We start from the raw sequence: 12287 nt of genomic DNA on the forward strand, positions 1-12287 counted from the left end.
TCTTCCCCTACTGTTTATGAAAGATAAAAAGAATCTAGGTTTTTGTGTAAGAAAAGGATTGATTAGTGTCATGTACATATGTGTTCACTTCTGTTTATGCAAGATAATAAGAGCATTAACATGGAGGTGGAATAATGGTGTTTATAATTCCATCGCCACTGTTTATATAAGATAAAAACAGTGCTTTTTAAAAATTAAAATGGTAAGAGAACATTTGCTGTTATGTACATACATTATTTTTTTCCCCACTTCTGTTTATAAAGTATGAGGATGAAAAAGTTTAACAAGTTGAAGTGAAGTCAATACTGTTTATAACATGGTTCTTGCTGTTTACCTAAGATAAATTAATTTAGAGTATGTAATTTCTGTCTCTTCAGAAAGGGAAATTGGGGTGACAGCATTTGGGGCGATATTGTGTACTTTTAGCAGCTTCAGAATTCTTTCCCTTATTAGGAGATGCGAGATATATGCTAAATCACACCAGGCTGAATATACATAACTACTTAAAATAAAGGACATATTGAGATAACTTGCCAAGGAGCCATGACTTTTCAATCTTGTGACGCTCAGAAGTGTTCAGATAGAGCTTTCTTCTTAGCAGCTAATATGTCCAGTTCCTGTAATTGCTGTAATGATATGAGTTGTAATTCTCTACTTCAGAAAAGAGCCAGATTGAGAAAAGGCCAGAAGTAGCTAACTTGCCACAGGGGTTTAAAAGAGACAGGGACAATTACAGGAGAGCAAAAATAAAATCTGTAGTGTATTCATGTACATACTTCTAATACCACATTTCTATTGGTTAGTCCACATAGCTTAACAATTGGTTAATAACGACAGTTTCGGATTGGCCGCTTAAGCGGTGGGAAGTTTAAATGAATGCCATTGGTTGCGAGCCGTGAGCAGCTGCTATAAAAAGGGCTGCCATGGCTCGACTTTAGTTGAAGTTACTGGTTGCTAATAAAGAGCTGAATTCAACTCTGGTCTTCGAGTCTGCTTTGTCCTGGCGATAGAACACTGGCGATGAGGGTGGGATCGGAGGAACAAAGACAGCAAGCACGTGGCAATGACAGCCGAAAGACCAACGAGATGGCCGGCAACAACTCGCCACCTGCACTGTTCATCCCAGCCGAAGAAGACTGGGAGTCATATATTGACAGGTTCCTGATGTTTTTAGAAAGCAACGAACTGCAAGGAATCACTGACCAGAGGAAGAGAGCTGTATTCCTGATGCATTGCAGCCCGACTATTTTTAAAATGGCAAAGGCATTAGCAAGACCCATGATGTTAAACAGATGGCATGGCCAGACCTGAATCGAATGTTGAGAAACCATTACGCACCAGTCATGTCCAATCTCATTAGAAGACATGAATTCTACAAGCGTGACCAACAAGAAGCCGAAAGTATTGGAGACTTCATAGCAGCACTGAGGGACATTGGGGGGGCATGCGAGTTCCTCAACATGGATGAAGCCATGAGGGATCGCATAGTCCTTGGATTGAGAGACGCTACCCTACAGAGCAAACTGCTAAACTGACCCAACATCACCGCAAATGAGGCCATCGCTGAAGCAACTGCAGCCGAAGCAGCAAAGAAGTCTGTGGCAAAAATGAATCAGATGAATACAACCAACAGCCTGAGCCAGAATAAAGAAAAGAAAACAGAGGGAGCCCAGAAGCATGCTACCACTACCTCTCACCATGAAGATATTGAATCATCAACCAGCTCCGAAGAAGAAGATGAGGAGGTAAACAGACTCCATTCTGAAAGGAACAGGAGAGAGAGAGACGAGGGAGAAAACCTGGATTTCAGTGTGCGGGATGTGGGGGAAACCACCCGCGTTCTGAGTGTCGTTTTTTGGATGCCATATGCAGGCATTGTGAAAAATGGGGGCACATTGCAAGGGTCTGCCGAAACAAAAAGAGCTATAGTCCAAAAAGACAAGGCAGTACCCCCCACAGAACTAAGGAGAAGCCAACCAGAAGTCACTGGAGCCAGGAACATAGGAGTCAACAGCTCAACGAGAAGGAAGAGACACATCAGACAATCACTATTGGGACAGCCAGAACAACAAACACTAAGAAGGTTCGAATCAACATCCTGATAGAAGGGGAGCCATGTGAGATGGAAGTAGACTCCAGTTCGTATTTATCAATGGTATCATGGAACACGATAAAAAATTTGATACCAGACATACAACGAAAAGAACTCAAAGAGCAAAGCCTGATCATCAAAGACTACCAGGGTAACAAGATACCAGTGGTAGGATTGGGACATTTCAAGGTAAAGTTTAAAAAACACACCGAAATTCTTCCATTGATCATCGTTGACCGAGATCACCCCAGCCTGCTTGGTTTAGAATGGTTCGAACCTCTAAGAATCAAAGTGACAGGAATCAACAGCGTCACCATGACGGACTGGGAAAAAGACCTGATGGAGGAGTTCCATGACGTATTTGACGGGACTTTAGGCAAGTACCGTGGGACCCCTATATCATTTAGCCTAAACCTGAACATAGCCCCTATCAGGCTTAAAGCCAGATACGTACCATTTGCTTTAAGGCCAAAAATTGATGAGCAACCGAACAAGCTCATCGCACAAGGGGTGTTAGAGCCAACCAACCATGCGAGATGGGAAACCCCGATTGTGACCCCCATAAAACTGGACGGGTCTGTGCGCATCTGTGGTGACTATGAGGCCACCCTGAACCACGCATTGCAACAGAGCGCATATCCCGTCCCAGTAGTCCAACACCTGCTGCACTCATTAGGGAGAGGAAGGATCTTTGTGAAGCTCGATCTCGCACAGGCATAACAACAGTTACCAGTTGATTCCGAAATGGCAGAGGCACAAACTATCATAACACATAGAGGAGCCTTTAAATGCAACAGATTACAATTCAGTGTCAGCGTGGCCCCCGGCGTTTTCCAGAGCCTGATGGAACGCCTCCTCCAAGGATTAAAAGGGGTGGTTCCCTACTTCGATGATGTACTAATATCAGCCAAAAATAAAAAACAACTAAAAGACCGATTAAGGGCAGTCTTGTTAAAATTTAGAGAAGCAGGACTCAAAGTTAAAAAAGAAAAATGCCAACTTGCCACAAATCAGGTCGAGTTCCTAGGATATCTTATTGATGAAGCAGGAATCCACCCCACCCCCCAAAAAATACGAGCAATAAAAGAAGCTCCCAGACCCAAAAACATAACGGATTTGCAGGCATTTGGGGGACTCATTAATTTTTATCATGCCTTTCTGCCTCAAAAGGCAACAATAGCGGAACCACTGCATAGACTCCTCGATAAAAAAGCCATCTGGAAATGGGGCCACCAAGAAGAAGCTGCATTCCAAAGAATCAAGGACTTAATCACATCTAAATCTGTATTGATCCAATACAGTGACACACTACCCCTGACTGTCACCTGCAACGCTTCACCTTTCGGCGTAGGCGGAATACTTAGCCACACACTACCAGATGTCAGAGAAGCACCATTCGCCTTTTATTCCAAAATGTTGTCCACGACCGAAAGGAACTACAGCCAACTGGACAGGGAAGCCTTGGCCGCCATCTCGGGGGTAAAACATTTCCACAAATACCTATATGGTAGGACATTTTTCTTAATTACCGACCACAAACCACTGCTAGGAATCCTAGCCAGAGACAGGGCCACCCCCAACATCCTGTCTCCAAGAATGACAAGATGGTCGGAATTTCTCACAGCCTACAATTACAAGCTCTTTATCGACCAGGAAAAGCCATACCCCACGCAGACACATTAAGCCGTTCACCACTACCAGGTCACGACGACGACCCAGCTCCCACCACACATACCCTGCAAATTGAAACAATTCCGAATTGGCCCATCACCGCATCGGATATCACAAGAGAAACAGAAAAAGATGTGCTGATGGCCCGAATACTGAACTGGGTAGGACGGGCCTGGCCGGAAAATAAAAAAATGAGACTTTTAAACCCTTTAAAAACCAGCAAACTAAATTGTCAATTGAGAAAGGATGCATATTGTGGGGAGATTGGGTGGTTGTTCTAAAAAAATTACAAGAAGACATGCTAAACATGTTACATGAAGGACACCCGGGCATGGTAAAGATGAAGTCCCTGGCCAGAAGCTACATCCAGTGGCCAGGAATAGATAAAGACATTGAAACCTGGGTCAAAACATGTAACAAATGCCAGTCATCCAGACCCACTCCCCCTTTGGCACCAGTCCTTGACTGGGAGACACCCAGAGGCCCCTGGTCAAGGAATCACATGGACTTTGCCGGACCCACAAAGGGATATACTTATCTAATCACTGTAGATGCCTACTCCAACTGGTTAGAAGTCAGCATCATGAGTTCAACAACAACGGAAGCCATCACCAAACAACTAAAGAAACTCTTCGCCACCCACAGTCTACCAGATGTAGTAGTATCGGACAATGGACCACAGTTTACAGCTTTGGCTTTTGAACAATTCCTCGCAGAACAAGGAATAAGACACGCTCTGACAGCGCCAGCTCATCCAGCAGCGAACGGAAGGGCAGAACGCATGGTTCGTTACACAAAAGAAGCAAGATGCAAGAAAAAATCAACACCATGCTCATCATCCAACATATAACACCATGCACAGCAACAAACAAGAGCCCAGCTGAACTGTTAATGGGAAGAAAGTTGTGCTTCTATTTGGACAGACTACACCCCACTTACATCCCCGAAAAGCCACCAGACTCTTCCAGTAAATACCGCTCCTTCTTGCCAGGCGACCTGGTATATGCAAAAAATCTTACCGGAGAACCGTTGTGATTACCGGCAACAATCACACAAATCACAGGTCTCCGATCATACCGACTAGTAACAACTGACAGCAGATCATGGAAAAGACACATCGATCAATTACGGTCACGACACATCAAATGCAACACCGACACTTCCCGAAACATGGAACAAACACTTCCACAAGCACCACCAGAAAGTAATAAAAAAACCAGAGGTGGGGGAGAACCTTTAAATAATAAAGGAAATGAAAACCCTCCAGTTACAAACCACCAACCAGAAGCTGAAAACCCAGGAAAAAATAAAAATGACTTACAATTAGACAATGTCGAAAAAAGAGAGCTGAAGGAGAACCAGGAAAGAAGCAGCCAAGCCGACTCTGCCCGCACACAATGCAGAGGAACAACGGAGACAATCCAGTCAACCCAGCAAGGCACAGCGGGAGCGGCATGGCTGAGGCACCCTTCCAGGAGGTTCCAAAGAGAAGAGCGGAAAGGACAGCAGGCCTGTCCAAACCGGCGGAGGCCAACACAGAGACTGAACTGTGCAGGTCAACAAGGACTCACAAAAGCCCCGCCTACTTGCGCGACTACGTCACGTAACGTTGGAGCAAACCAAGAGGGGAGGGGTGTAGTGTATTCTTGTACATACTTCTAATACCACATTTCTATTGGTTAGTCCACATAGCTTAACGATTGGTTAAAAAGGATAGTTTGGGATTGGCCGCCTAAGCGGCGGGAAGTTTAAATGAATGCAATTGGTTGCGAGCCGCGAGCCGCCGCTATAAAAAGGGCTGCCGCGGCTTGACTTTAGTTGAAGTTACTGGTTGCTAATAAAGAGCTGAATTCAACTCCGGTCTTCGAGTTTGCTTTGTCCTGGTGATAGAACAAAATCCAAAATGGCTTGCAAAACAAAACAAATAAGAGAAAAACCACCCTAAATACTCCACAGCCATGCATTACTTCACAAGTCTTGTACATTTTCCATATTAAATAATTGTTCTCCTTTTTCTGTTTTACTGACAGATATTGTTTTTAACCTTATTAGTTCATTACAGTTATTGAAACAAACATTCACAGTACAGAACACAGATACTTATTTCACAATGTAATGCTGAATATAATGGAGAGGGGCTGTTCTGTATACTTTGACAAAAACAATACAATTCAACTGGTAGAAAGTAAATGTGTTACTTCCTTCTTTTTTTTCCAAGAAGCAGAAGGAAGGTTTGTACACACATAAGTAGAAGACTTATAAACACTACTTATCAAACACCAAATTTGTCTTGCCAAGTAACTTACTAGCCGCTTCTGTAAGGGATGGATCCAGTGCCTAGCTTAGTAGCAGACCAGATATCAAAATTGAATTAGCTTGTCAAAAGCAAGCATGAGAAATGTGCCATATATTTGTGCATGTCACATTTTCTTGAAAATAATTGGTATCAGAAATTAGAATAATCCCAAAATGAAAGATACACATGTTTTTACAAATTTAACTTTTAGATACCATTTCAGTGTTTCATGGAACACATTACTATTTCAATTGATGTATGGACGTTACAGACTAGTTTTGCCTAGATTATATTTATTTCTATTAATTTTAAAGCATTATTTATCATTTATGTAGTGTATGGCATAGGTCCCCAACTCCTGGATCACAGCCCACTACCAGGCCATGGCCAGTTTGGAATCAGGCCACAGAAAGGGTTGGGAGAATGCACATGAATATGCATCTCCCCTCATGTGAGGGGTGGATGCTTCCCCTCATGTGCAAAGCTTCCCTCACGCTAGCGGCGTGTGCTTGTGCAAGTGGTGGACATGCATATCCACCGCTTGCATATATGGAACTGCATGTGTGCACGCATGTGCTCACTACTCATATAGAACCATCCTCTTCTCCTGCCCCCTGCGCCAGGCCACCAAGCTGGAAAGGTTGGGGATTGCTGGGGTATGGCATATCATACATGGACTAATGATATATATTAACATTTCATTTAGATTGGTTTTAATTTAAAGTATTATATTTCTCCCTCTGTCTTTACATATGCCTTAATTTAAACCAAATGATCATCTGGGGCACTTTTATAACCTTGCTTTGAGATCCATCATGAGTACATATCATTAATATGTTGATAGTGTTCTTCCTATATCTGGTTTATTATATATAGTAACATGTGAAAAAAAACCTTTGAGAAATGGTTCAAAGAGATGGTCACTTGGGAACTGTTAGATAAGAAAGCCTGCAGCTGCATAACGGGTGGAGAAAGAGGATCCGAAGGGACCTGCTCTAACTTCTCAGACTGTAAAGCAGACAGCAGGGGAGTTCTACTTTCAGACTTGCATGATTAATGCCAGCCTTCACAGGTAAACCAGGAAAGAAATAAGACCAGAGAAGCTAATTCTATTTTTGTAAGGCTACATTAATAGAATCTTGAAAGTATAAATCTCTTGCCATCACCTTTACAGACTGAGCCTTTTTCTCTACCTGTTATGCAGATGCCAACTAGGCCTTCTCTTATCTGACCATTGCTTAGGCAGCATCTCTTTCCCTGTTTCTCAAGGTCTTGTCCACACATCATCTCATTATTATGCTTATATATTACTGTCTGACAGAAGGTACTAAAAGGTAAAATCTGTATTTATGACCTAGAGTATTAGAGTATGTTTTAATATTTTTTTGTGGGGAACATAGCAGTGAAACCAGAGAAAAATTATCACCAAGTAATCAGGCAGATTATGATCTGAATTATTTAAAGAAAATAAGATTATTTATATGTACAATATATTTATTATATTTAAAACAAGATAATTTTCACAACTAAATTTGAAGGTAGTAACAGGCAAGATAAAGTTAATAAATAATAAAATTAGAGTTTTATTTTCATGTCTGGGCACATGTATCTCTGTAGTTACTACAGATCCTAAAACAACAACCCTGTAAGGATGGCAGATTTCAGAATTGACAGGTATTTTATTAAGGATCTAGTAAGAATTGGGATTTACCAGATTCCCTATATCTGAACAAAAATATATTTTTATGAACTATCCCAAGGAGATTGTCTAATGTGTCTTACACTTAGTATCTAAATAAATCATAGTGCTTTTTTTTCCTCCTAAGCAACGACAAAAGACACTTTGCACTTTTATATATTATGTTAAACTTTTTTTTGTTATAAGCAGATTCTATAAAAGCTTCTTCTGTTTCATAATTTTGACAAGTGACTTCTACTAAAGTTTCCTGATCATCACAGTTTCTTTTTAACTTTTTCAGTTCCAGAAAACAGCAAACATTTCTGAGCTACGTAGAAACAAACACCAGAGCTTTATCTGCAGTAAGGTAAGTCATGTATGTAGTCAGAAAGAAAACCCAGGTCGATTTCCTATAATCTCTGCTTTGAAAATGTTGAGTTATCCTTGGCTATTCAGTAATCCTTATGTCTATGTTGCAAGAATCAGCCTTTGGAAACTATGAAACAAGCTTAGTAACCTTGAGTTTCTTAAATTCTTTGTCAAAAATATGCTATAAATTATTTTAAAATTGTTTGTTTTTCTTGGCTATTTTCTTGACCAGTGTATATATTGTAAAATACAAAGTGCCTCTAAAAAGCTACATTTTATAATATCTATTGTAGCAGATCCAACTTTTCTTGAACTGATAATGATTATTATATCCTCTTTTCTTAAATATGAAAAGGTCCACAAATGGAGACTAGATAATACATTTTTAAACTTACACATTGATCCTGTGATTGACTTAAGTCTTATTTACAAAAAATTAGTATCTTTGCATCTAACATGTTAATGTGTTAATCTAATAAATTTCTATTCTGAATAAGCAAGCCTGACAGTAGATAGTATTGTTACTTTGTCCTAATGGTCAGCTGGTTTAGGGTATTTAGTATTATGAAACTCTTAAAATTATGCAAAGTATGGAAAAAGGACACAAGTTCTCTCTCATATAACACCTACCACCTAGAAATATGTAGATAACCTCTTTGGGAGGAGATTTAGGATGCATAAAAATGGTTCTTTGTAATATATTCAGGTAATTTATGGAAATTGCTTTCACAAAATATGATAACACATGCACAGGCTTAGATAGTTTTTAAAGGGTAGATCAGCAACCATATTTGGCCAATGCTTGGAAGTTAAGAAAGGCTAGGCCAAAATAGTATTTAGATGAACATATAAATACCTCTGCTCCATCAAACCAAGGTCTAGCAAGTTTGTATTTTCCTTCTCAGCTTAATCTTACCCCCATCCTGTTCATGGCACTCTTCTCTCCTGAATGACCTGGTCATCGATGAATCTATTGACAAATTTCATCCTATCCCACATAGTATCTCTGAAATATTTACACCCTTTGAAACCAGATGCTCCCTAGTACCTATTAGTTTTTACCCAGATGTCAGTTGAAATACTTATTTTTAATTAGATACCATGTTTCCATTTTGATTCAAGGCCAATTCTCTCATTCAGAGAGTTTGTATTATAGAAAAATGTTCTCCAGTGCCTAAAAAATTATTTTATTTATTTATTATTTATTTATTTTGATTTGTCAATCGCTTACAAGATAATAAGTACAAGTATATACATAGTTATCAATACATGACATGGGTACATATAAGAAAAATAAAAGGAACAATAGGACAGGGATGGTAGGCAAGTTGGTGCGCTTATGCACACCCCCTTCAGACCTCTTAGGAAAGGGGTGAGATCAATAGTAGACAGTCTAAGGTTAAAGTTTCTAGGGTTTGGGGAAGAAACCACAGAGTCAGCTAGAGTATTCCAGACATTGACCACTCTGTTGCTGAAGTCATATTTCCTGCAATCAAGTTTGGTGCAGTTTACCTTGAGTTTGTATCTATTGTATGCTTTTGTGTTGTTATGGTTGAAGCTGAAGTATTCATTGACAGGTAAGTCATTGCAATGTATGATTTTATATACCATACTTAGATCAGACCGAAGACAGCATAATTCAAGGTTTTCTAGGTCTAGAATTTCAAGTCTGGTGGCATAAGGTATTCTACAACAAATAGAGGAGTGGAGAATTCTTCTTGTAAAATATTTCTGGACTTTCTCAACTGTGCTAATATCAGATACGTAATGTGGATGAGCTGTATATGAGTATTGGTCTAGCAAATGTTTTGTATGCTTTAGATAGTAGTGTAATATTACCAGAGAAAAAGCTATGTAGGATTAGGTTAACAACTCTTAATGCCTTTTTGGCTATGTAGTTACAGTGGGCTATAGCACTTAGATCATTAGAGATGAGTATTCCAAGGTCCTTTACAGAGCTTGGATCATCAACAAGGTCTTGACTATTCAGCTTGTATTTTATTTTCTGATTGTTTTTGCCAATATGTAAGACAGAGCATTTATTTGTTGAGATTTGAAATTGCCATTTGTTTGACCATTCTGATACATAGTCAAGATCTTTTTGAAGGGTAGCAGTATTGTCTGTGGTATTGAACAGCTTTACATCATCAGCAAAGAGAATGCAGTTGCTCTTAATATGATCACAGAGGTCATTTATGTAGAGTATGAAGAGAGTTGGTCCTAGAACACTACCTTGGGGGACACCACTATTGACAGGTACAGAATTTGATAGGACACTCCCAATTTTGACCATTTGTTGTCTGTTTGACAGGAATGCTTCTATCCAGTTATGCAGGTGTCCAGAGATACCATAATATTTTAGTTTTAGGAGTAGTTTATCGTGTACCACTGAATCAAAGGCTTTATGGAAGTCTGTGTAGATTGCATCTATTGTTTTGCCCTGATCGAGTTGTGTAGTCCATATCTTTTTGCAGTGTAAGAGTTGCAGATTACAGAATAGTTTTTTTCTGAAACCAAATTGTTCATTAGAGAGTAGGTTGTTTGTCTCTAAGTGGAGGATAATGGATTGGTTAATAATTGATTCCATGACTTTACAGGTGATGCAGCATAAGGAAATTGGTCTGTAATTTTCAACTAGGCTGGGGTCTCCCTTTTTGAAGATGGGGATGACCGTGGCTTGTGACCATAGTTTTGACAAGGAGCTGGTCCTGAAAGATTTTTCAAAGATTATGCTTAGAGGTTCAGCTATGGCAGTGGATAGCTTTTTTAAGAAGTAGGCACATATTCTGTCCGGTCCAATAGATAGAGATGGTTTTAGATTGCGTAGTGCTTTTTCAACATTGTGTTCTGTAAAATCGATATGTATTAGATCGTTGTAGTTTTCTGTGGTTCGGCTAGGAAATACTGGGCCTGATCCATTGCTGTTTACAAATACTGAGCCAAAGAATGTGTTAAAGATGTTGGCTTTAATGGTGTCATCGTTGCAGTCTTTACCATTAGGTCCTATCAGGGGTGGGATGGACCTTGAGTCTTTTAGTTTGTTGTTTACAAAATTGTAAAAAGCGCGGGTGGAATTGGTGCATAGAAGGTTTTCCTCTTGTTTAATGTGATAATTGGTGCATTCAGTCTTTATCTGGTGGCATAAATTTTTGTATCGGGTTTTGAAGATGGCAACGTGACCAGATTTGTTTTTCTGCCAGAGTGATCTCTTTTTGGATTGAAGTTTCCTTATTGTTATGGATAATCTGTTTTTTGTTTTTGTTTTGGGAGTTGCTGTTGGTACATATAGTTTGATGACTCTTTTGACATCAAGTAAAAATATGTTGTAATGGTCTTCAACAGTATTACATCCAGTGAATAGAGATTGCCAATCAAGGGATGAGAGATCGTTGTCTATAAGATCATAGCTGCCTTTTTTGAAGTTATAATTGAAGTTACGTCATTGTGATGATTTTTGTGTGGGCGTATGTTGAGACAAAAGTCAATCATATTGTGGTCACTGTCGGAAAAGGGTTCTTTAATTTGTATTCCATAAATTAAATTCAAACTATTGCAGAAGATGAGATCGAGGCAGTTGTTAAGTCTAGTATTGTTGGTTACCAGTTGTTCCAGTTCCAGATTTGTAACAGCATTGTAGAAGGTTGCATGTATGGGTTCAGTTGTACATTCGTTTAGGGTCCAGTTAATATGAGGTAGATTGAAGTCACCAGGAAAGATAAAAGTGTGTGGGCAGGAAGTTGCCCATGTTAGTAGTGAATTTAGCTTGTTTACATGTTCGATGTCATAATTAGGTGCTCTGTAACATAGTAAGAATTGAAATGTGAATCAAAATATATCTAACTCTACTTACTATCATCTCAACCACTGAGGTCATAATCAGTTCTGTCAGACTGGATAGCCGTCTACATGGAACAGGTAACCTTTCTGAGAAGTGGACTTCATTCTGCTACCTAGCAAAATAGCTTCTAGGTCTGATCCTTTTTATTTCCCAGCATTATTAGCATGTATCACATTTATTAGTTCATCCTCACTGCAGTATAGTAGTTTATCTAGATAGCTCATACTGTCTTACACCAACACTTTACACAAATCTATCTATGTAAAATCTCTATCAACTGGCTAGTTACTTGGCAAGGAGTCAGTTGAAACAATAAGCCTCCTCTTCAAATTGTATGATCAAC

The 12287-nt window shown here is 39.6% G+C and overlaps 1 protein-coding gene across 7 annotated transcripts in view; it reads left to right on the forward strand.

The window, feature by feature from the left end:
- Positions 1–12287, forward strand: part of ZBTB20 (zinc finger and BTB domain containing 20) — a 489101-nt gene that overhangs the window by 336349 nt on the left and 140465 nt on the right. For all 7 annotated transcript variants that reach the window (XM_087937277.1, XM_087937279.1, XM_026708907.2 and 4 more), the window contains one exon: positions 8039–8104. The gene's annotated coding sequence lies outside the window, so the exon portion shown is untranslated. The remainder of the gene's footprint in view (positions 1–8038; positions 8105–12287) is intronic.

The sequence above is a fragment of the Pseudonaja textilis genome, chromosome 7 (assembly GCF_049901715.1).
Source record: "Pseudonaja textilis isolate UNSWEBS1 chromosome 7, rPseTex1.2, whole genome shotgun sequence".
NCBI classification, from domain to species: domain Eukaryota; kingdom Metazoa; phylum Chordata; class Lepidosauria; order Squamata; family Elapidae; genus Pseudonaja; species Pseudonaja textilis.